The sequence below is a fragment of the Macaca nemestrina genome, chromosome X, assembly GCF_043159975.1.
Source record: "Macaca nemestrina isolate mMacNem1 chromosome X, mMacNem.hap1, whole genome shotgun sequence".
NCBI classification, from domain to species: Eukaryota; Metazoa; Chordata; class Mammalia; order Primates; family Cercopithecidae; genus Macaca; species Macaca nemestrina.
This window is the reverse complement of record NC_092145.1, coordinates 34,806,866-34,832,167: the sequence shown is the minus strand read 5'-3', so window position 1 is coordinate 34,832,167 and position 25,302 is coordinate 34,806,866. Positions and strand designations below refer to the sequence as shown.

At 37.8% G+C, this 25,302-nt stretch overlaps 1 long non-coding RNA gene across 1 annotated transcript in view; it reads left to right on the top strand.

The window, feature by feature from the left end:
* LOC139360859 (uncharacterized) overlaps positions 1-20,128 on the top strand; it is a 43,697-nt gene extending 23,569 nt beyond the window's left edge. Inside the window, exons 2-3 of the long non-coding RNA XR_011618410.1 lie at positions 19,160-19,288; positions 20,045-20,128. This is a non-coding gene — a long non-coding RNA (uncharacterized lncRNA). The remainder of the gene's footprint in view (positions 1-19,159; positions 19,289-20,044) is intronic.
* The last annotated feature ends 5,174 nt before the right edge of the window (positions 20,129-25,302 follow it).

Below are 25,302 nucleotides of genomic sequence, written 5' to 3'. Positions count from 1 at the left end.
TTGATAAGCAGGAGGTTACATCTTGGAGCTAAATTTCCACAGGGAAAGAGAGCACCACCTATTTTAGTGTTCACTTTTAAAAGAGGTGGCTCCTTGGCCATTAAGAATGACATTCCCAGGATGCAAAACTGTCAAGAAGCTTATTTATAATCCCATTTTCTGAAGGAAATGCTGAAAGAAAAGGGAGGGGGAATAGTTCTTTCCTTTTTGCACTGAGGAAAATTTTAAATTAAAATTCATTTTTAGATTTGTATTTATCCTTACAATTTTCCTTGTTACTATTTTCTACTGAAACTACAGTTTTCCAGTTATTTACTTTGACATTTTAACCTTTCTCTGGGCAGTTTGCAGCAGTCTTGAGATATTTATATCCAGCAAGTCCATGGTAAAATACAAAATAAAGCAATTATCAGAATTATAATAGGATGAATCAAAAATTAGTACAATATTTTTCTTGGGGGAATCTTTAAATATAACATACCAGTTGTGAATGGTTAAAGCGGATTTTTGATTAGCCATACACAAAAATTATCCTAATCATACATTAATTTCATAAACTGTGGTCATGTCTTTGTTTCTGCTTTCAAATGATTAACTACTTGAGTATTATTTTGTAGTTTTAAAAAATGAAATCCGGCTAGGCGCGGTGGCTCATGCCTGTAATCCCAGTACTTTGGAAGGCCAAGGTGGGCAGATCATGAGGTCAGGAGTTTGAGACCAGCCTGACCAACATGGTGAAACCCTGTCTCTACTAAAAATACAAAAATTAGCCTGGCATGGTGGCACACACCTGTAATCCCAGCTACTCAGAAGGCCGAGGCAGGAGAATCACTTGAACCCGGGAGGCAGAGGTTGCAGTGAGCTGAGATCGCACCACTGCACTCCAGCCTGGGCTACCAAGCAAGACTCTATCTTCAGAAAACAAACAAACAAACAAACAAACAAACAAACAAAAGAAATCCCTATTGGCCGAGTTAATAGCTAAACTCTGGAGCCTGATAATATACATTTTTTAACTGAGTTTTTCTTGTAAGGCCCAATGAATTTCCTCTGAATTCTCATCAGTCACAGGAGTAATATTGCATTTATAGGATAAACTAGGCCCTTTGGTAATTATCCCATCTTCCCAAATAATTTCTCCCAGATGCAAAACGCAAAGACACTCATGGCCATGATGTAGTATCCAAGTCTTATTATGAAGTACCCGTTGAAGGGGACACATTGAATTTTCAGTGTTTAGTGTACATGGCTCTAATAGTTTTAAGTCTGGAGGACAAACCCAACTTTTGGGCCATTTCTTACTTCGGCCCAAACTAGTAGTTATATTATTATAACAGTTAAGTAAATATCCATAGATAACAGGCATATCCACCTTTGTTTATCTATCCGTAGTAGGACTGGAGAAAACTTCTATCCTCAAGTTAATCGATTGACATTAGATCTGTCTTCTGAGGTCTCTATCCATAAATGCCAGACACTTAATTAGATGCATTTCTTTTCTATACTATATTTCCAATCAAACCAGTTAACAAATTTTTTTGTGTGAAATTTAGGGCTTCAGTTTCTGGATGCATAGTAGTTACTTTTGCTTTGATAATAAAAACTAGTAATGAACATGGTCTCGTGTTTATTTGGCCAATAATCAGATTGTTGGATTCATAAATGCAGGCCCAGCATTTCTGTACTGGGAATACAATTTAGAGGAGAGAGGAAATGTGACTGTAGGGACCATTATTGGGAATACAGAAAGAAAAAACGGTGTAACAAATAACATGTTTTTCTAATAAAATGTGATTCTTATAGTAATTGAACAAAAAACTATTGCAACTAGGACAGCAAGGTAGTCAGAATAATACATTCCTTAGAATACCTCCTTTCAGTTGAGTTCATTATCAATATTAGTAGGAAATTAAACTTCAAATCCTTTGTGGAAACTGCAGTCTAGTCCTCCTGAGGAGTTGACTTCACATGGAAAGCATGAAGCCATCTGGTTTTTCTTTCACTCTGATACCCATATGAATGATCAGTGACACTTGAAACGGTCCCATCCAGCCTGGTGACAATGCATCTTTCCTCTAGAACACTCATATTTAAACAAAATTGCCCAGTTTGATAGGGGTGACATTTCTTCCAGTAGTTCCTTCCAGGTCCTTTTCACTTTATGTCTCAAGATTTCTAGAAAAGAGAGAAACCCTTTTAGCTATTGAACATGATTATGAGAGAATTGTTAAAGCAAGCAGAGTAAGTGGTTTCAGACCTAAATTCACAGGCTTGCCGAACATAAGTTCAAAGAGAGAGATAACATTATTACTTGCAAGAGTCACTCTAATTTTTAACAAAACCAATTTTAACAAAGCCATTGGTAAATATCCAGGCCATTTTAACATAGTGGATTGTTGAATGATAGCCAATGAGTTTGTTACTGTTTGAATCATCTATTCTACTTGGAGTATGATGATAGCTTATAGTAATCTGCAAATATCTGCACAATTCCTGGACAACAGTGCACATAAAATTATTTCCTCTTCTGACTGAATAAGCTCTGAGATACCAAAAGCGAGGTTATGTGCATTAAGAGAACCTTTAGCATAAGGTTGAGCATAAGCGTTTCAAGAAGGAAAGACTTTAGGCCATTCAGATATCATATACACCATAACCAGGCAAAATCTCTTCTGTAGGCACTAATTCTATGAAATCAATTTCCCTCTATAGTCACTAATTCTATGAAATCTAAGTGCCATCACTTTCCTCGTAAAGTTGATTGAGGAAAATTTTCTGCGGTATTTGGAAATAGCCTGTAAAGTATTTTGCTCGCAAATAACAAGTCTCTTTAATATGTTTTGAATAATTTCATCTTTTTGATTGGTGTAGTAAGAGTCTAGTGCCTCTTCATGTATTTATTTAAGAGATAGAGTATTTCTCTGTTGCCCAGATAGGAGAGCAGCGGGATGATAATAGCTCACTGCAGGCCATGAACTCCTGGGTTCAAGCTATCTTCCAGAGTAGCTGAGATTTCAGGTGTGAGTCACCACACCTGGCTAGAGTCTAGTGTTTTTAACATCCCTCTGTTACCTAAATCATTTTGTTAGATAATGCAACAAAAACGAATGAAGCAAATACTGTGGTATAGGAATTATTTTATGGATAATTCCTATAGACTAGTTGAATTTCTTTTAATCCCTTTTTAATATTTGTCTGTTTCCCTTCATGAATCTTATTTTTCTGAAAATAAACACAGGTTCTTTGTATTAAAAGTGGGACTTCTAAGTTTGAAGTCTGACATGTTTTAACAACGACTTTTGCAGCTGTCGGCAAAATCATTGCCTTCAGTAATTTCATCATTCTATTCTGTGCTAACAAATAATCTCTTGATTATCCATGAGATGTTGTAGTTCCTGTTGAAGTCAAGAATCTCCTATTTTTCCAAATTTGCCTTGTTGCATAATATACACCAAACATATATTTATCACTGGCATATATATTCACTCTAAGTTCAGACCAATAATTTTAGCACTAGTGATGGCTATTAACTTACCTACTTGTGCCAACTTAATTACAGACAAAACATAAGCTTCCAAGATCTCATGATCAGTCACCACAGCATAAGAAACCTTCAGTTGGCCACTTTTATCCCAAGTACATGGTTCATCAGTAAACATTATGAAATCTGCATTTTGAAAAGGAGTATAAGATAATCAGATTGGGGCCTAGCATTTGCCTCTATGATCATTTTACGGTTGTGATATTTTTGACTAAGATCTGGCAAAAGAGTACAAAGGTCTAGGAAATTGCATCTCCCAGGCATGATATTAGAATTGGATAACAATGCTTGTTCATAGTCACTCTGATGGCACACCAACAAAGGCTGTTTTATGTACTTATAACTATCATCGTATGTAGAATACCCAAATAAATCTAGTGACCCAATGTAAGGACTTGAGCCTTTTCAATAAGAGTGGTGGCTGCTACCACAGCTCAGGGGAGCCCAAGCAGCTATCTAAAAGATCAGTGCCTCCTTCTTGCCAGGAGTCAATTTGATGCAGGGAAAGAGAGAAGTGCACGGGGATCAGAGATAGTTGGGACAGCAGAGAAAGGAAGAGGTTTATGTGAAAGAGAAAGTCGCTTTAATTCTTGTATTTCCTCTTCCATTTTCCTCAATCTTTCCTTCTTGTTATTAAATCATTTATTTTATTTTCCCCTTAAAATGGCAGTCATCTCATAACTACCAATAATTCTTATGGCTGAAGTGAGGCATTTTTAAGATAAGAACCCCCCAGATACGTTACAGTCGTTCCTCTATATACATGGGGGATTGGCTCCAGGATCCCTTAAAGTACCAAAATCCTTGAGTACCTAAGTCTCTTCTATAAAATGGTATAGTATTTTCATATAACCCATACACATCCTCCTGTATACTTTAAATCATCTCTAGATTACTAATACCTAAAACAATGCAAATGGTATATGAACAGCTGTTATACTGTATTGTTTAGGGAATAACAAGAAAAAAAGTCTGTAAATGTTCAGCACAGACACAACCATCATAGGCTTCACTACATTTTTGATCTGTGGTTGGTTGAATTTCTGGATACAGAACCCACAGATATGGAGGGCCAACTATAATTTGCCCAAATTAAAGAAACTGTAAAACTAGATTCTTACATGTATGCTCATTCCAAATGTGACAAAAAGGTATTCAAATTTAAGAGATTTAAAAGAAAGACCTGCAGGCAACAATTCTGGCTTCCCATATTTTTCTACCATCAAAGCTAATAGTGATCCTGATGGGATTTTAGATCTGGTATCAGCCACCCTCACTCAATAATAAAATCTTGAATTTGGAGTGGATGGCTCAGGTAGTCTTCCAAAAAGTGAAGAGCTAGAAAGGAGACTTTCTACAATTCAAGGTCTCTTACCTGACTGTTGTGTGACCACAAGTCTTTCAGATGATCTACCCAATTCAGTAATTGCCAGAAAGATCCTATCCTTATTGCTAAATTGTTGGGGAAATAATTAAACATAACATCTCCTGCCAACCCAATGCAACCTATATATAAAACATAGGAAAGAACGAAATAGTTTTGTCATTGAATAAGCACTAAACCATATGCATCACAGGTAATGCATTAAAACAACTGCAAAGACAAAAACATTCTCAACCTTTTATGTTTTATGTATATGTTAATTCATTACATACATGTTCACTGTATTTAGTGAAAGGAAAAATAAGATTTCTCATGTTTTTGACAAGTAAGAAGTTACATTTTGGAGCTGATTCCCACAGGCAGGGAGATAGGGCATCATTCTTTTTGGTGTTCACTTTGGTGTTCGAAGGGCTCCTTGGCACCTAAGAATGACACCTAAGAATTGGCACACTTGGCTGCAAAACTGGCAAGAGGTTTATTAGCTCTGAAAAAAATTTATATACATTTCAAAGAGACAGAGCTAACATCTATAATCTCAAGTTTTCTGAAGGAAATACTAAAAGAAAACAGAGCAAGTTATCTTCACTTTTTTTATACCAGAAAGAATTTTAGATTAATTTTTAGAATTTTATGTACCCTTATACTGGCAAAGACAAGTCAAGGTCACAGTCCTAGAGGGGTAATACTGCCTAATAAATTTCCTGGATAGAGAGTCATGCATAGGAAGAAGAAAAGGCGTTGCCTTAGTAACTGTATCCAGAGTATGAGGTGAACACTGACTCTCAAGAAAGTAGAGGTGTCCCATTATAACTAGGGCATAAGGTCAGAGTTGGAGTAGCAAGAAGAATTTGATGCTGGGTTTGAAAGGTTTGGGCTAGAGCTGCTTAAATGCTTCTCATTTGCATAGGTTCTGTTTTGTTTTGTTTTATTTTGTTTCTGTTTGTTTGTTCGAGAGAGAGTCTCGCTCTGTGGCCCAGGCTGCAGTACAGTGGCATGATCTTGGCTCACTGCAACCTCCGCCTCCCAGGAGTACAGTGGCATGATCTTGGCTCACTGCAACCTCCGCCTCCCAGGTTCAAGTGATTCTCCTGCCTCAGCCTCCTGAGTGGCTGGGATTACAGGCATGCACCAGCATGCCCAGCTCATTTTTGTATTTTTAGTAGAGATGGGGTTTGCCATTTTGGCCAGGCTGGTCTCGATCTCCTGACCACAGGTGATCCACCTGCCTTGGCCTCCCAAAGTGCTGGGATTATAAGCGTGAGACACTGTGCCCGGCCTCATTTGTATGGGTTCTAAAATCCATGGCAGTGCTCAGCCTGCAGATGATTTGGACCACAGAGCCTAGCTACATTGAGAAAGAACAATTTGGCCCTAGAAACAAGGACATTCTAAATTACACTGAGATTTGTGTATAAAGCTCATATTGTTGTTTTAACCACCATAATGAAATTTACTCCTTTTACCCAGGTTAACAAAATATGTCACAATAACAACTAAACATTGGGTTTAACAGAAACAATACTTTTGAAGCAGAACACACATATTTTTAAGAAAATAATATTGCAAATGGTCAGTTTTGGGTCAATTTACCACATTAGGGTAACAAAGTTGATAAAATACAGCTATGCTCAACTAAACCATTTATCTACACTATAGTAAAGTACTTGTAATCATTCCCGAGATCATAGTTTAAAACTATTTTAAGAGATAAGACGTCGTGTTTTACAGGCATCTTTGTAAGAGATGCTTTGCCTTCCTCAGTCAAAAGCATGATTAGAAGGTTGACAATATTTACTTTTTTCCCCTTATCATATAGTCTGTTCAAAATAGTATTTTCATTGGTCATATGTTCTGTATCTTGTCTGACCTGGATGATGTGCCCGAAGAAGTAGGGTTTGAGAAGGCAGATTCTGCATTCATAGAGGAAGGGGTGGCCATCCAGGTACAGGCCACATGTCATGAACCATTTCCCCTGGTTGTATAAATGGAGAACTCAGAGTTCCTTGATATTCAGTGAACTTGGGTAAAGAGTTATGATTATAATGGTGAGAAGGGTGTGTTTTTACATGTTTTTGTGAGGCAGGTCCTGGAAGAATATATCTTATATGAGGTGGCATCTGGACAATACTATGTCCGTGAAGAGGGTGGTAGAGTAGAGGTCATTGCTGGACTTGAAGCTTAGCTATGAACCAAGTGAGGAGTACCTGTAGCCCAAGGAAGATGTGGCATTGCATGGCTTGTTGGTGGCAGAAGAGGTGCTATGGTACAGAATGTAGCTGTGGAGGCAGAGTATTATAAGAACTCAATACTACTGGTTGACCTTGATATTCAGGATGATGGTGACCAAATGTGGAGTAAGTAGGTGTGGTTCTCAAGCACCTGAATTGGAGTGCTTTTGAATAGGGACAGTTATGAAATTGCCATGTTTTCTTGTTGAAATAAAAATCAAAATAAAAAGGTTCCTTGACTTACTGAAGGAGATGAAGGTAAAGCCATGAAAAATTCTGCTGCAGGAGCATGAATATCCTTGGGGCTAATGATGTAGCTCATGTGGCAAATACTGCAAAGAAGGTAGGTATCATCATATGCTGCTTTGGGGGAATATTGGCTCACATGGTGCTTGTCTGACCACATCATAAAATGGTTAGGGATTTCAACTGGTGATGGGATATCATGGAGGATGAACATTTTCTAGTCAGGCACAAGCAACAGGGTTTTACACTCTCATATGACAGTAGTTGATATGAGCCTCTAGGTCCCTCTTGAACCCTTGAACCGTGCTAGGAAGATAGAACCTTGTGTATGTTTGTCAATTTGCTTCACAGGATTGCTACAGCCTGGACACCCCTTATCTCCTCCTTTTCCATATAAAATGGCACCGACCTAGCGAAAAAACATGCTTACATGTAATCATCTGTCCATAGATTTTAATTGATAATTCACATTTGTTGCATAAATGGACTGGTGTATCATCTTTTTCACCCAAGATGTTTACTTGAACATCCCCCCAAAGTTATTCAATAGATCTTTGCTGATTTCTTTCTTTTTTTTCTTTTTCTTTCTTTCTTTTTTTTTTTTTCTTTTTTTTTTTTTTTGACAGAGTCTCGCTCTGTCCCCTAGGCTCGGGAGCAGTGGCGCGATCTCAGCTCACTGCAACCTCCGCCTCCCGGGTTCACGCCATTCTCCTGCCTCAGCCTCCCGAGTAGCTGGGACTAGAGGCATGTGCCACCATGCCCGGCTAATTTTTTTGTATTTTTAGTAGAGACAGGGTTTCACCGTGTTAGCCAGGATGGTCTCGATCTCCTGACTTAGTGATCCACCCACCTCGGCCTCCCAAAGTGCTGGGATTACAGGCGCGAACCACCGCGCCTGGCCATCTTTGCTGATTCCTAAATGATTCTCCCCCTCTACCGTCATTATACGGTTCTTTGCTATGGTCGAATCCTTCAGCGTCCTCTGTGATTTGGCTCGCAGGGCACAGTGGGAGCTGAAGTGTACTGCACTGGAATCCCAGGGAGCGCATTCGCCCTCCCTTCTCCAGCCCGGCAGGCTGGAGTCTGACCAGGTCGCCTCTGCTCTGTTATCTTCTTACCTACCCCATTCCAGAGAGGGAGTCAGGCAGAGGGATAAACAGCGGGCATGAGACGAGCTTCGTTATTGAGGTTGCTAAGGCTGCTTTTCTTATGGTTCAATAAAATGTAGCCTTTAACTGTGGAAAAAGAAACTAACCTTGAATGGGGGAAGAAGATGGGGAACAAAGGCATGTTAGTACCTGAAGGAATAACATGGAGGCAGGTAAGGTGGCCAGCCTGCCCTTAAAGGCTTTTTGAACAGTGGAATCCTCTATGTTTTTGTGGTGAAAGCCCACACACGCTATGAAACTTTCAAATAGAGACTGGATACCTTCCTATCAGAAATGCTGTAGATCTGGCCTCTCAAACTTTTCTGGCAAATTACCCCTAATGGCAGAGAAGAGTTAACTTTGTAACTGTGAGGGTGAGAGAGCAACATTCTAAGTACTTTCTAAAGCAAAACAATTTTTGGAATTCTTGTATGTTACTTTCACATATGAATATAACTTTCTGTTGCAGAATGTCTGTTTTAATGAAAAATACTGCATTTAATTATTTAGTTAACTTACTAGTATTTTCCTGAAATCTCTGACTAATATTGAAATCCTAGGAAGATGTGCCAGGATGTGTGCCAAATTCTATAGAACACTGCTATATCTCCCGTCTGTGTACTGGTACACTAGCTTGTGATGCAGTGCATAGAGTAACTCCTTTATTGAGTACAAGATCTTCCATTAGGACTTAGAAATCCTTTTTTATACAGTATCCTTCACATAGGTATTCGTTTATAAGAGTATTTATCTGTAAATGAAAGTTGAAAGCTAAAAGCCTCAACAAATTAGGAAGGTGATTAGTTGCATTACAAAATGCCTTCCCATATCCCAAAACTTCTCCTTTTGGTTCTTTAAATATTACATTCTCTTGGTGCATTTGATGTGTCTTTATAGAATATTAACAACTTGGAGGAGAGACCTAAATAAAATAATAAGTTAAAGGGCAAATAATCAGTGATAATGACTCAAATATGAATAGAAAGCATATTAGAAATGAACATATTTGTTAATGGAAAGATAAGGCTGGATTTACAGAAATTTCATCTGTACCCACCTTTTGGTAACCTATGCCTATTGTGAGGTGAGGATGTACCTTCTCTGTAATAGCTTCATTCAATACTATTCAGAATAAGTGTTTTCATTCTCACTTACAAGGAAACTTTGCAAAGAAAGTGATGAACTGCCATGCAAAAATATACCAAATATATGATTAAAAAGTAATTAAAGGGTAACTCAGAGCATAAAACTGCCCTCCTGAAGCAGATTATTCATTTCTGCTGAAACACGAAGGCACAGTCAAAACTGACCTTTGCCAGACAAAAAGACAAAACAGGGATGTTGCACCAGGTTGAAAATGCTATATTGAAAAGAAAAAATAAATTAAAAGCCATAAAAACATTTTTGATGGTATCCATTTATATACTGGAATTGCTGAATCATACAGCTAGATTAGGATATTTTTGCAGTAATACCATATGATTGATGTTAAGGATTTGGAGAGATTGTAATAATGAGAAGTTGAAAATTTTTCACATTTGCTGACATATTTTATAAAATAAAAAATTTATAGTCACATGGAACATTTTATTGGAGAGAATGCATGAGAGAGAGGGAACAGCTGAGGTAGGGGGAAAAAGAATGAGACAGACCATTTTATGATGTTGGAAATCATTATGAAACTTACAGCTGATTGGAAGAAGGAACCAAGGATAGAAGCTTAGAGAAAAGCCATCCCTCTTTATCCATTTCATTGTTGATGGGTTCCTGAAAGGTTGCAAGTAAATAGGTAGCAGTTTTCTCACCCTGACCTATAATATCATTTCACAACTGTTTTACCTTAAGTTTGAATTTGTCATCACTGGGCAATGGCTGCTGATGCTTGAGTTTTTGATATATTTGGCCCTCTGCTAAATAGCTAATGCTATATAAACAAATACCTAACTGTACAAGGGGACCTTGTAATTCAGTGTGTACGCTTCTTTCTGCAGAATAATCCTGCTTGAAGTTCTTGTCAAACCTTCTCTATATTCAGAGGGATGCAGCTGCTCTGAGTGAAATTGAAGTGGGAGAGCCCAGAGTCTTACCTCCTTAACACTCCTACTGCTCTGGCCACCCCAATTACTCTCTCTTCCAGTGATTATTTAGGCAGCTCAGAGAAGCACAGCTTGAAAACCACTCCTCAAAATATGTATTTTCTATGCTGATGTATAAACTGTTTATAGTGAACTATATCATATGTGCAAAAGAATAATAGATGAGTACCCATCTCTAGCTTAAGAAATAGAGTGTTATCAGTGCATTTGCAAGCCCTGCAGCACCCCCTCACTCGTTATCACCTCCAACAAGAGAAAAGCACTATGCTAAATTTTGTGTTCCTCATTATCTTGCTATTTTCAGTTTTAAAAATTGTGTGTATATACCTTTATACAAAATCTTGTTTAGTTTTATGTTTTTACATTTCTATGGATGAAAAGATACCATGACTTCCTTTATTCCCTTAACATATTTCTGAGATTTTTTATGTTAATGCATGTAGCTGTATTTAATTCATTTTCAGCAGTGTATTCCATTGTATGAATATATTATAATTTAACTATTGTCTTGTTGGGGAATATTTGGTTTATTCCCAGGTTTTGCAATTACAGGTGCTACTGTTGACACTACTATTGATATTAGGGATTTGGAGAGACAGAAAGAATGAAACATTCTTGTATATGTCTGTTGTACATGTTCAAGAATTTTTCTAGGGTGTATATATGCGTTTGGAACTACAAGATCATAGAGAATAAACGTATTCAACATTTCCAAAGTGTTCCTACCAATTTGTCAGCAGAGTATAAAAGTTTTTGCTCCACATCTTGACCAATACTTCATATTAATAGACTTTCAATTTATTACCAATTTGGTGGTTGTAAAATTCTTATTATTATGTTTTTAATTTTGTGTTTCTCTGATTACAAATGAGATTGAGCAGTTTTTCATGTTTTATAGGCCATTAATAATTTCTCTTTAAAAAAATACCCGTTCATATTATTGGACCATTTTTTCTGTTGAACAATTTGTCTTTTCCTTATTGATTTGTATGAGTTCATTATATACCCCCAATATTGATTCTTTGTTATATGATTTTCAGTTATCTTCCATAAGTTTGTAGGTTGCCTCTTAATTTTCTTCATGGTGTCTTCTGATAAACAGACGTTCTCAAATTTGATGGATTAAATGTATCAATCTTTTTCTTTACTGTTTTTCTGCTATGCTTAAAATGTTTTTCCTAACCTGAAGTCAAAAAGGATACTTTCCCTTATTTATTTTTAGGTTTGGACTTTCAAGTGGAGTATTTTTTTTTTTTTTCGCTGGGAGGAGACTGGAGTTTTATTATTACTCAAATCAGTCTCCTCGAGCATTTGGGGATCAGAGTTTTTAAGGATAATTTGGTGGGTGGGGGAAGGCCAGTCAGTCAAGAGTGCTGATTGGTTGGGTCGAAGATGAAATAATAGGGAATTGAAGCTGTTCTCTTGGACTGAGTCAGTTCCTGTGTGGAAGCCACAAGATCAGATGAGTCAGTTTATCGATTTGGGTGGTGCCAGCTGATCTATCAAATGCAGGGTCTGCAAAATATCTCAAGCACTGATCTTGGGAGCAGTTTAGGGAGGGTCAGAATCTTGTGGCCTCTAGCTGCATGACTCCTAAATCATAGTTTTTAATCCTGTGGCTAATTTGTTAGTCCTACAAAGGCAGTTTAGTCGCCAGACAAGAAGGAGGTTTGTTTTGGGAAAGGGCTGTTATTGTCTTTGTTTTGAACTATAAACTAAGTTCCTCCCAAAGTTAGTTCAGCCTTTGCCCAGAAATGAACAAGGACAGTTTGGAGGTTAGAAGATGGCATTGGTTAGACCAGATCTGTTTCACTGTTATAATTTTGCAATGGTCGCTTCAATCCTTCTCTTTGGATTTTATAACACCTTAATCTTAAGGTGTTGGCTAATAAGATGGAAAAAGTGTGAAGACCACTCTAATTTCTTCCTGCTGATCAGGGGTATAGTGGGGGTAGGTGTTGACCCCAAGGTGAGAGGAGTGGAACCACTTTGCAACTGTCTGAGCATACTCATGCAGGCCTGCTTGGGGTTCCAAGGTTTGCATGGCAAAGATGTTAGTATTGTCATCTATAGTTTTAGTACCACATTTAAGAGAACAGCATACTATAAGGTAAATATTAAGTACTAGGGTAAGGGGTGCAATTCCCAGTTTTAAAAGTAAAGATTTGAAAGTATTAGTTTGGGGACTTATAGCCCACAAGGATTTAGTCCAAACTGCAGGAAAAAAACCTCAAGAACAGCTAACAACAGGTATACTATAGTTTTTCTTTCGAACCCTAATTTTTCTCTCTCCAGTCCCCATGTTTATTAAAAACACATGATGATATAGCTGATTTGTTTACAACATATACTTTAGTTTTATTGTACTTGGCCTGATTGTTTGCATAAAGTACAGCAAGAATAATGATTTTTCACATAGGCTTTAAAAATTGGCTTTGATGGAACTCTGTTCCATAAGGAATCTTAGATAAGACTTTTATAAAGCTGAGCCTAGCCATGGGTTTGTACCCTCAAATACCTATGAGTTGGGTACATTTCTCTCTTCTCCTCTTGAGGTTCCAAGATAGCTTGGGGCTCCTGGGCCTATTAGAAAGTTGACATTCTTTACTTACCACAAGTTGGGAATCTTGTACAGGGATGACATAGACAAGTTATGAGGCCACATTTCCCAAGGGGCTTTTATTGGCTCTACAAGTCAACTTTGATTGAAAACTAGAATGAAAGCATGCTATTCCAGTCAAAGCATTGGTGACATAACCAGTTTCTTCAATTGTGTCCTGTTACAAAAGAAAACAGTTTCTTATTGCATGTGTGCAAATAACTATACTGTCATTGAGAATACTCACAAATAAAATGGAGTCTTATTTAATTGATCTGCTATTGATTTTTTATGGAGTGACATGGTGATCCAATTTTATTTTTTTTCTTCCGTATAAATAGTCAATTATTCCAGAACCATTTCTAAAATAGTCTGCTCTTTCTCCTGTGATTATCAATGGCAACCTATCAAATTTTCATATATGCATAAATCTGTTTCTGGATTCTCGGTTTCATTCCATTGGTCTGTTTTCTTTTCCCATCTTAATTACTGTGGCTGTATGAAGTTTTGAGGTTTTAAAGAGAGGAACAAGTCTCCCAAACTTGTTTTTCAGGAACATCTTGGCTATCCTTGGCTGTTTGTGGTATAACAATGTTTTAGATTGGTGGGATATTGGAGGGGGAGGGATGAGGGAGTGATGAGGGAAAAGAAGAGGAGAGAAAAAGGTTTACAAATATATATTTGCTCACGTATAAATATTCTGAAAGTCAACTCTGCTGTTGTAGTCCAGTATTTTTTAGGCCATAAAAGTTGCCTGCTTAACTTTATTGGCATGAGTGAAAGTACTTGCCAATAAAGTTAAGGTAAGACACTTAGTCACTGAGTCATAAGGCACTGAGGTCAACATAATTTTTGTTTCTTTTATTTTTAAAACTAACTTCTCAGGGATCTTATTTCTTGAGACGAACAGTATAACATTGTGATAAAAAAAAAACATGAGCTTTACTTTGAGGAATATTTCTGTTTAAATTTCTGTTCTGCTACTTAGTATTTGTGTGACCTTAGGCATATTACTTAATATTTCTGAAATGAATTGCTTGCTTTTTGGTCTGTAAATGGCAGTGATAATATTTACCTACTGTGTTAGTTTTTTATCTGCTGTAACAAATTACCATAAGCTTAGTGGTTTAAAACAATATAAACTTATTATCTTATAGTTATATAGGTTAAAAGTCTGACAGGGTCCTTCCTGGACTAAAATCAGGTTATTGGCAGGGCTGCATGCTTTTTTGGACTCTCTAGAGGAGAATCTGTTTCCTTGTTCATTCAGATTGTTGGCAGAAATCAATTTTCTGTGATTGTAGGCCTAAGGTCTCCATTTCCTTGTTGGCTGTCCACTGGGATCTTCCCAGTTTGCAGAGGCCAACTTCATTCCTTGGCTCATGGCCCCGTCCTTCATCTTCAAATTCAGCAACGATGGATTGAATCCCTCTCACTCTTTGAATCTCTCTTGCTGCTTCTTCCATCACATCACTCTGTATCTGTCTGTCTGTCTCTCTCTCTCTCTCTAGCCTGGAAAGGTTCTCTACTTTAAGGGCTCATGTGATTAGATTGGGCCCATTCAGATAATTCAGAATAATTTCCCTATTTTAAGGTCTGTAACTTTAATCTCATTTGTACATGGCCCTTTTGCCATGCAAAGTAATGTATTTACACGTTCCAAGATACAAATGTGAACATCTTTTTGGGGAATGGAAAGGTAGCATTATTGTTCTGTCTATCTGCCATGCCTACCATGTGACTGTTGTGAGGAATGCATGAGCTAATGCATGTAAAGAGCTCAATATAGTTCTGATATGTAGTAAACACTCAATTGGAGTGTTATTAACATTTGAATTACTTATTAGCCGCAAAATGTGAGTTTTCTCCTTTACTGTTTTCGGAATTTTTATGTGAACTTATCTTACCTTCTACTCACATAATTCCTCTTTAAAATTTTTTGAAGTCATGAAATATTTTAAGCATACAGACTTATATAATTTTCGAGAATATTGATGCCCTATACAGTTGTAATGAGTTGAATTGTGCTTGCCCCCAAATATATGTTCATATCCTAACCCCTAGTACCTGTGAATATGACCTTTTTAGCAATAGAGTCTTTGCATATATTAATAAAGTTAGGGTGAGGTCATATTAGATTAAAGTGGGCTTAAGTTCAATGATTGGTGTCTTTATAAGAGAAAGAAAAGGCAGATTCTGTCACAGAGGCACAGTGGAGAAACACAAGGGAAAAGGCCATGTGATGATGGTAGCAGAGAGTGAAGTGATGCAGCTATAAGTCAAGGAATGCCAAGGGTTGCTGGCAGCCGCCAGAAGCTAGAAAGAGACAAGGGAAAGATTCTTCCCTAGAGCCTTTAGAAGGAGCATGGCCCTGCCAACACCTTCATTTTGGACATCTAGGACTGTGATAGAACAAATTTCCATTGTTCCAAGCCACTTGATTTGCGGCATTTTTATTACAGCAGCCTAGGAAACTAATACAAAATCTTGCCATGTATTTTTTTCCACTTGGTTTTTCTTTGAAGTAGCATATCAAAGATGGTCTTGTTAGTTTCTAGTGTATAAGACATCTACATTCAATTATATGCCAAAAATATGGTCAATATCCTAAGAAAGACTTGTTTTGTGTGGCCCCTAATAGTAAAATTAGGATCTATGAGTAAAAGTTGTAAGGAAACTGATTTTTTACCTCAATATATAAAATGAGGCTTTCTAACAATCACAATGGTCTGTGGCAGTGAGACCTGTTTCGATACTCATACGCCAGACATTTTTTTTTTGAGGCAGTGTAACTAGTTTCTCATGAATGTTTCAGATAAAAGCTCATTTTAAAGAAAATTAATTATTCTCATGATAAATGGGAAAAATAATGTTTCATGTTGGTCACAAAAAATAAAAGTCTAAAATGGTGCTGGCTTATTTAGATGTATACAAGAAAAATACAGAAAGCTCTTATCAACATTTTCTGCATGAAATTCAAATGGAAATGAAATTTAATTAGTTAAATGATACATATATATTATATAGATAGCTAGTCTATATTATAAGGCTACATCTAAATCAATTGGTAGAATTTTTTCTTAAAAAAAAGCAATGAATCATCCAGTGTTTATTGAGTGCTCCCTCTGTAATATAAGGGAGGTAGATGATACCGTCGCTACTCTAGTTGATGTTATACTTTTGTTGGGTTGTGTGGTAGTAGGCTTATATAGAGTGTTTTTCCAGGATCCATTTTCTAACCCTCTTTCTAACTATATTTAGACTTTCCTTCTGATATTCCCCCCTCTCCTTAACAGGTTACTTGCTTCAGACCACCCAATCAGGGTGAATTTCAGTACTCTTATTTGGAATGCTGGTGAGAAGTTCTGTGTCTCTTTGGATATTGTAATAATGTAGTCTTGATTGTGGCTAGCAGTTATATGATTGTCAAGAGATGTACCAGTCTTAGGACGAAGTTGACACTGGGATAGTGGAGTAGAGGGATATAAGGATATTGAGTCCTGGAAGATATCATTGAGCTGCTACGTCAACTAGTACCTGCATGTTTCAGTTAAGTGAGAAAATAAATCTCCTTTTTTTTTCTTTCTTTTTTTGAGATGGAGTCTCCCTCTCACGCCCAGGCTGGAGTGCAGTGGTACAATCTTGGCTCACTGCCAGCTCTGCCTCCTGGGTTCATGCCATTCTCCTGCCTCAGCCTCCCAAGTAGCTGGGACTACAGGCGCCCACCACCACGCCCGGCTAATTTTTTGTATTTTTAGTAGATACGGGGTTTCATCATGTTAGCCAGGATGGTCTCGATCTCCTGACATTGTGATCCGCCCGCCTTGGCCTCCTGAAGTGCTGGGATTACAGGCGTGAGCCGCTGCGCCCGGCCATAAATGTCCTTTTCATTTAAGTCAGTTCGCACTGGATTTTTTTTTTTTTGTAGCATAAAGTCTTATCTGATACAAACATATATTCATAAAGCAACTGAAGAATAATAAATGATAATCTATAATCAAGAGCTAGATATGCTAAAAATAAATACTATAGATTTTTGGTTTTTAAAGTGTGGTTCCTAGGCCAGCAGCATCAACATTGCCTGAAAACTTGTTAGAAATGCAAATTTTATGGCCCCGCCCCAGATTTACTGAATTAGAAACTCTGGCAGAGGGGCCTAGTAATTTTTGTTTTAACAGGCTCTCTAGGGCATTCTGATCATGCTGAAGTTTGAAAACTACTGCTCTAGAAGTTCAGGAAATGAGGGATTATTGTTTATCGAAGAGTAGTGAAAGACTTCGTGTAGAAGGTGAGATGAACTAAATACTAGAGTAAGATGGACTTTTGAAAAGGAGACTCATGAAACAGAATTAATAAGGCACAGAATGAAGGTGGTATTTATGGGGCATTTTATGACTAATTGTGACATTAATAAAATAGTGAAGGATTAAAATTGTTTGAGTAGTGGGGTAGGAGAGAATTGGAGGCTGAGATTGTTTTTTTTGTTTGTTTGTTTTGTTTTTTTTTTTGTCATGGTATTCTCATTTTACCTGAATTCACTGAAAACCTGAACAGTAGAATGCATTACTGATATTCTTCATTGTAGGCAATATATGGTGGATCAACCTGTTTAGACTATAGCCATAGAATATTAAGATCATCAAGTCATAGAAAGAAAATGGACTAATCCTACTTGTATTGGCATTAGGTAGGCAGAGAGGCCTCCTTCCTGGACTTCAAAAATTTGTTTGAAGGGAGTTACAGTAGTTCCCCCTTAACTGTGGGGCATATAATCCAAGATTCCCAGTCAATGCCTGAAAGTATGGATGTACTGAATCCTATATATACTATATATATATTCTACATATTCTATATAGTTGTACACATTTACCTGTGATAAGGTTTAATTTATAAATTAGGTACAAGAAGAGATTAACAACTATAACGAATAAATAAAATATAACAATTATAAAAATATTCTGTAATAAAGGTTATGTGACTGTGGTCTCTCTCTCTCTCTCTCAGAATATCTTATTGTTCTGTGCTAACCTATTTTCAGATTGAGATTGCCCAAGAGAGGCCACAGAAAGCAAAACTGTGGATAAGGGAGATGAATATACTTTTATCTTGTGAAAATTTAACACTAGCATGGTGGCACCAGCAGTGAGACTTTAACCAGCCTTGGATTTGTGAGATATTATATACAGTTCCTTGTCTTCCTCCTTCCATTCCATATTTTGTGGGAGAAATTCCTGCCTTAAATACTGATGTCATGTCTAAGGTTGTGCATCACCCACCTACACTGCCTGCTCAGTTTGATAATGTGTGCTTGGATGGAAATGTTTACATTCCTTTTCCCTAATGTACTATAAGCCATGCATAATGATGCAGCCCTGTGGAACTGTGGAATGGGAACTGACTTTGGCTCAGAGAGACTGCTGGAAAATGACAGAGAAGCACTTTAAAGCTAAAATGCCAATGGCTGCAAAAAAAAAAAAAAATAAACACTTAGATAGACTTTAAAATTGCCTTTCCAAAATTGTCTGGATCTAAGTTTGTGGTGGTGGTTGGTGTGGGTGTGTAAGTGATAGCAGGGCTGGAGGAGAGAGGAAAGGTTTTAACCTGATGATGCAAATTACTTCTCCTTGTTGACAACTATCTTTTTGTTAAGGAGTGCTAGAACAGTGAATAAGCATTTCTAAAGCATTGGCACTGTTCAGTGTGTTTGGACATTATTTAATTAGTCAAAAATGGGGCTTTATTTTAGAGAGTATTTAATTGTCTTGATATTGAATGATCTTGGTATGGCAAAGACATTTGTCTCTGTATATATGAGTATGTGTATGTGCAAAATGCATATAATGGAAGTAGCTTTGGAGTTGGGCCAAAAAATCCTCAGCACCAAGCTAAGGTTACTTTAAATCTGCTTGCTTTGCAGGTAATATTGAAGGATGCGTGAGACAAGCAATAAATTTCCTCCCTCTGCCACTTTGGGAAGACATATCAGCCAATGAATCACCACTTGTTTGTTCGGTTAGACTCACCTATCATTTGACTTGCTTTGAAGGTCTAAAGTTTAATTTTTTCCTCTCCTTAGGGATTGGGTAAGGAGGTGATTGAAAAAAAGAAAATGTTTAAATCATAGAACACTAATGAGTCATAGGGCTGGAGAAGTCATTTTTGACTTTACAGTTTGCTCGAAGGAGCAACTTGGACTTGTGCTAGCTTGTTCTCTGGTGGAACAATTTCTGCAGGCAGAATTATTTCCATGGGCATAGGCTGGTGGAGACTTGGATTTCTAGTGCTTTCTTGGAAAAGATAGTATGTTTTAATAGCCTTAACACAGGCCTGATAATTCCTATTATCCTAGAGTCTCTGACCAATTTTTACTAGCACTGGACTGTGAAGCTTTGGCTGTTTGAGGGCTGAATTTGTGCATTGCTTCCCTTGCTTGCTCTGGAGGTTTTTAGCTCTGGTATGTTTCTAATATATTCTTTTAAATGTTCTATTTATGAGCTCATTTTCATTCATTAAATGCATCTCTGACCATTAATAGGAGTTATCTAAAGTTAAAGGAAGATGTGTAGTCTGACACACCCCGTGGTGTCTTTTGCAAAGTGTTTAAAGTGAGATAAAGTCCTGCTGTAGCCAACATACCCATAAAGCAGCTGACAGATATGTATTGCACATCTACTAAGTACAGTTAACCCTTGAACAACACAAGTTTAAACAGCACAGGTCCACTTATATGCAATTCTTTTTCAGTTAGTCACTCTGTGTACCTGCCTCTCTTGCCTTCCTTCCACCTCCTCTACCTTTTCAGCCTCTGCAGCCTCCAAGACAGCAAGGCCAGCTCCTCCTCTTTCTCCTCCTCCTCAGACTCCTCCATGTGAAGACAAGGATGAAGACCTTTATGATGATCTGCTTCTACTTAATGAATAGTATATGCATTTTCTTTTCCTTATGATTTTCTTATCTCTATCTTACTTTATTATAAGAACATAATAGATAATACATATAACATACTAAATATATGTTAATTGACTATGTTATCAGTGAGGCTTCTGGTCAACAGTAGGCTATTAGTAATTAAATTTATGGGGAGTCAAAAGTTATATGTGGATTTTTGACTCTATAGGGGGTTGGCATCTCTAATTCCACATTGTTCAATGGTCAACTAACTGTATTTAATACTGTGGGGTATGAGTGAAGATATAAAAATGTTAAACATCTAGATTATGTCTGCATAAAACTGGTTTACTGACTTTGTTATTGTGTTTCTTTTGCAAGATTTACTGGTTATTTGTTGCAGTTTCTGTATTGGTGAGTACAGAGTGTCCTGAACTAATAACTTTAGACTGCAATCCTGCCTGTATACTTTCTTATATGCGTCTTTGGGTAAACCCTCTACGTTTCTGTTAACTAATTCATAAAATTAGGGATAACACTTGGTTTTCCTCACTCATAGGGTTATTGGTAAGTGTAGCTAATAGTCCCAGTTTGAAACTAAGCTGATATTACTCTACTACTTGGATATGTCTGGGCACATATGGAAGGACTATGAGGCAGATTTGTCAGGAGTCCATTGTTATAAAGGACCACAGAGCCTCCTGGAAGATAACTCCTAACTAAGCAAAAGGTTTCAGGCACATGAGCTTATCACAGGACGAGAGCTAGGAATCTATGGTAAAATAAATGGTAAAGCCTTGAAAAGGATCCTTAGAACTCAAAGCAAAAAGACAGTTGGAGCACTTTGGTCTAAAGAGCAGGCCAGAACAGCCTATTTTGGAATTTTAGGGAAAAATAAGAGACAAAAATCACCTTGTGAGGGATAAGTAGAGAGCTATGGCAAGAGAGGAAATGATAGACACTGGAGGACTGAGTTCCAGGGTCCTTCTAACAATCCTCTGCACTGTGCTCTTTCTAGAAGCATGCATGTGACCAAAGTACTCTCTGGCTTGATCCACAGGATGAAACCTTAGGGCCCAGAATGAGATAGCTTTGTCGTTTGTCCTTGAATTAGAATAACTTATGAGAAGGTGGTGGTGAGGTCTGTTGATTTTACTTTAGTCTTTTTAGTATAGTGGGCCTAGGAACTTGAGCTAACCAGCTAGGGCTCTTGTGTGCGGCATATGAAACATAAATAGGAGCTTCTCTGTGAGAAAGAAGTTGGCTTTTTCTCTTAGAATAGCAGAGGTACCTGAGAACAGGCTTTTGCTTCAGAGTGTGAGAAGGCAGGTAGCTAGGAGCCTGATCATAGAGGATCTTATGGAAAGGTTGACCAGTCAGCCAGAGGAAAGTCCAACGTGCACCTGTACGTCTGGCATAATTATTAAGAGCACCCTCTTTTTACTCCCAAAAGTCTCCTGGTTCGTATCATAAATTATATCGCAAGGAGATTAGATGAGATTGCTTTGTCCTTTTGAATTCTGGATGCTGCTCTGCTGGCTGGTCCTTCAACTGGCACTTGCTTTACCTTGTCTAGGGCATCCAATATCCTCCACTCCCTTTCTGTTAAACTTCTCTTTTTCCATGTGCTTCTTTGCCTTTTTCTCTTTTCTCATTCATACTCTTGGGAAGTTCTTTATGTCTGTGGCCCTTTTTTGGCCATGGGGATTGTCTAACCTGAGACTGGCTTTGTTTCAAGCTGCAATGACTCTGATGTTTGGTTCATTTTTATGTCCTTTTGCCATTTTTGAATTTGATGGCCAATTGCCCAAACAAGAGGAATCACCTATCTATTCTATTAGGGTCAGCCTTTCACATCAGTTATGTAATGTCTTTAGAACTAAGGTTTCTTAGCCCATTTGAGTTGCTATAACAAAATACCATAAGCTGGGTAGCTTATAAACAACAATAATGTATTTATCATATTTCTGAATGCTGGGAAGTACAAGATCAAGGTGCCAGCAGATTCAGTGTCTGGTGAGAGCCCACTTTCTGGTTCACAGCCTTCTAGCTGTGTCCTCACATGGCAGAAGAAGCAAAGCAGCTCTCTGGAACCTCTTTTATAAAGGCACTAATCCTATTATTCATTCATAATCCTTCCATATGTGCCCAGACATATCCAAGTAGTAGACTAATACCAGCCCCACCTCCTAATACCATCACACTGGTGATTAGGTTTCAACATATGAATTTTAGGCGGACGCAAACACTCAGACTATAGCATAAGGCTTCATGAAATTTAGTGTGTACCACTGTCCCTGAAAGAAATGTGAGAAAATAAAAGTTTTTGCAGATCACCCAGGAAGCCCAATCATCCTACCAGAACTTCTGCTGATAGAGCCTAGTTAGCTCATGTTGGGCTTTGACCCACTTAATACTTTTTCAGCTTAGGACAGTAAAATCAGTAGCTTTAAGAAATCTATAGATGTTCTATTCATCTTCATATCATTAAATTTTTATGTTGCTAGGGTATGAAGACAGTTAAACACAAGAGCATTTTATAAGTTTATCAGGGCACTGATGTCATCTGGGGATAGCGTACTTCACTTATACATCATATGTGAAAAACAGAATGAGACACAAATCACAGAGAAATGCAGTTAACATTTTATGAGTTCATAAATCTGAAGCCGTGACCAACACTGGGACCTCTGTTGGAAACTTCCAGCTTTATAATTCAGTAGCTCCAAGGATTAATTTTACCATACAGAGTTTGGGTCAGGAGCTAAAATACATCCATGTGCAAATCCAGACCATGGAGAATAACTAAACACATTTTTGTATGGAGATTTGTGAATGTGCTGGGGTGAAACAATCTCATAAGGGACCTTTGAATTGTCACTTGTTACTTGCATACATAATGTGCACTATTCAGTACAGTAAACTTTCCATTCAGAACAATCCTCAGGAAGTCAAATTGTCTCTCTTTGCAGATGACATGATTGTATATTTAGAAAACCCCATTGTCTCAGCCCAAAACTCCTTAAGCTGATAAGCAACTTCAGCAAAGTCTCAGGATACAAAATCAATGTGCAACAATCACAAGCATTCCTATATACCAATAGTAGACAAGCAGAGAGTCAAATCATGAGTGAACTCCCATTCACAATTGCTACAAAGAGAATAAAATAGCTAGGAATACAAGGTACAAGGGACGTGAAAGACTTCTTCAAGGATAAATATAAACCACTTCTCAAGGAAATAAGAGAGGACACAAACAAATGGAAAAACATTCCATGCTCATGGATAGGAAGAATCAATATCGTGAAAATGGCCATACTGCTAAAAGTAATTTATAGATTCAATGCTATTCCCATCAAGTTCTCATTGACTTTATTTGCAAAATTAGAAAAAAAACTTTAAACTTCATATGGTACCAAAAAAGAGCTTGTATAGCCAAGACAATCCTAAGTGAAAAGAACAAAGCTGGGGAACACCACGCTACCTGACTTCAAACTATACTACAGTACACTACAAGGCTACGGTAACCAAAACAGCATGGTACTGATACCAAAACAGATATATAGACCAATGGAACAGAACAGAGCCCTCAGAAATAATGCCATACATCTACAACCATCTGATCTTTGACAAACCTGACAAAAACAAGCAACAGGGAAAGGATTCCCTATTTAACAAATGGTGCTGGGAAAACTGGATAGCCATATGCAGAAAACAGAAACTGGACCCCTTCCTTACACCTTATACAAAAATTAACTCAAGATAGGTTAAAGACTTAAACATAAAACCTAAAACCATGAAAACCCTAGAAGAAAACTTAGGCAGTACCATTCAGGACATAGGCATGGGCAAAGGCTTCATGACTAAAACACCAAAAGCAATTGCAACAAAAGCCAAGATTGACAAATGGGATCTAATTAAACTAAAGAGCTTCTGCACAGCAAAAGAAACTATCATCAGAGTGAACAGGCAGCCTACAGAATGGAAGAAATTTTTTTTTGCAATCTATCTCTGACAAATGTCTAATATCCAGAATCTACAAGGAAGTTAAACAAATTTACAAGAAAAAAAAACAACTCCATCAAAAAGTGGGTGAAGGATATGAGCAGACATTTCTCAAAAGAAGACGTTTATTTGGCCAAGAAACATGAAAAAAAAAAAAAACAAACTCATCATCAGTGGTCATTAGAGAAATACAAATCAAAACCACAGTGAGATGCTATCTAATGCCAGTTAGAACGGCGATCATTAAAAAGTCAGGAAACAACAGATGCTGGCAAGTCTATGGAGAAATAGGAATGCTTCTACACTGTTGGTGGGAGTGTAAATTAGTTCAACCATTGTGGAAGACAGTGTGGCGATTCCTCAAGGATCTAGAACCAGAAATACCATTTGACCCAGCAATCCCATTACTGGGTATATACCCAGAGGATTATAAATCATTCTAGTATGAAGACACATACACATGTATGTTTATTGGACCACTGTTTACAATAGCAAAGACTTGGAACCAACCCAAACTGGATAAAGAAAATGTGGCATATATACACCATGGAATACTATGGAACCATAAAAAAGAATGGGTTCATGTCCTTTGCAGGGTTATGGATGAAACTGGAAACCATCATTCTGAGCGAACTAGCACAGGAACAGAAAACCAAACACCGCATGTTCCCACTCAAGTGAGAGTTGAACAGTGTTAACACATGGACACGGGAGGGGGGGGAACATCACACACTGGGGCCTGTCGGGGGGTGGGGGAAAAAGTGAGGGAGAGCATAAGGACAAGCACCTAATGCATGTGGGTCTTAAAACCTAGATGACGGGTTGATACATGCAGCAAACCACCATGGCACATGTATACCTATGTAACAAACCTGCACATGTATCCCAGAACATTTTTTAAAAAAGATCAAAGTATTTTTAAAAAAGAATGCTTTCTCCAATTGAATGTGTGCTGGCCCCCAGCAGGGGAGAAACTGCTCTGTCAGCAACAGTGGATGGAGTAGGGTAAGAGATGACAGACTCTGCATCCATCCCTGGCTACTGGTGCTACTCCCTTCAGAAATTGGTGCTGTGCCTGTGTATTCTTTATCTCAAGGGCTTCTGGGGCAGGCTGCACTCTCGCCTCCATTAGAGGTGGCCCACGCTGAGGGTTAGATCTCTAGGAGT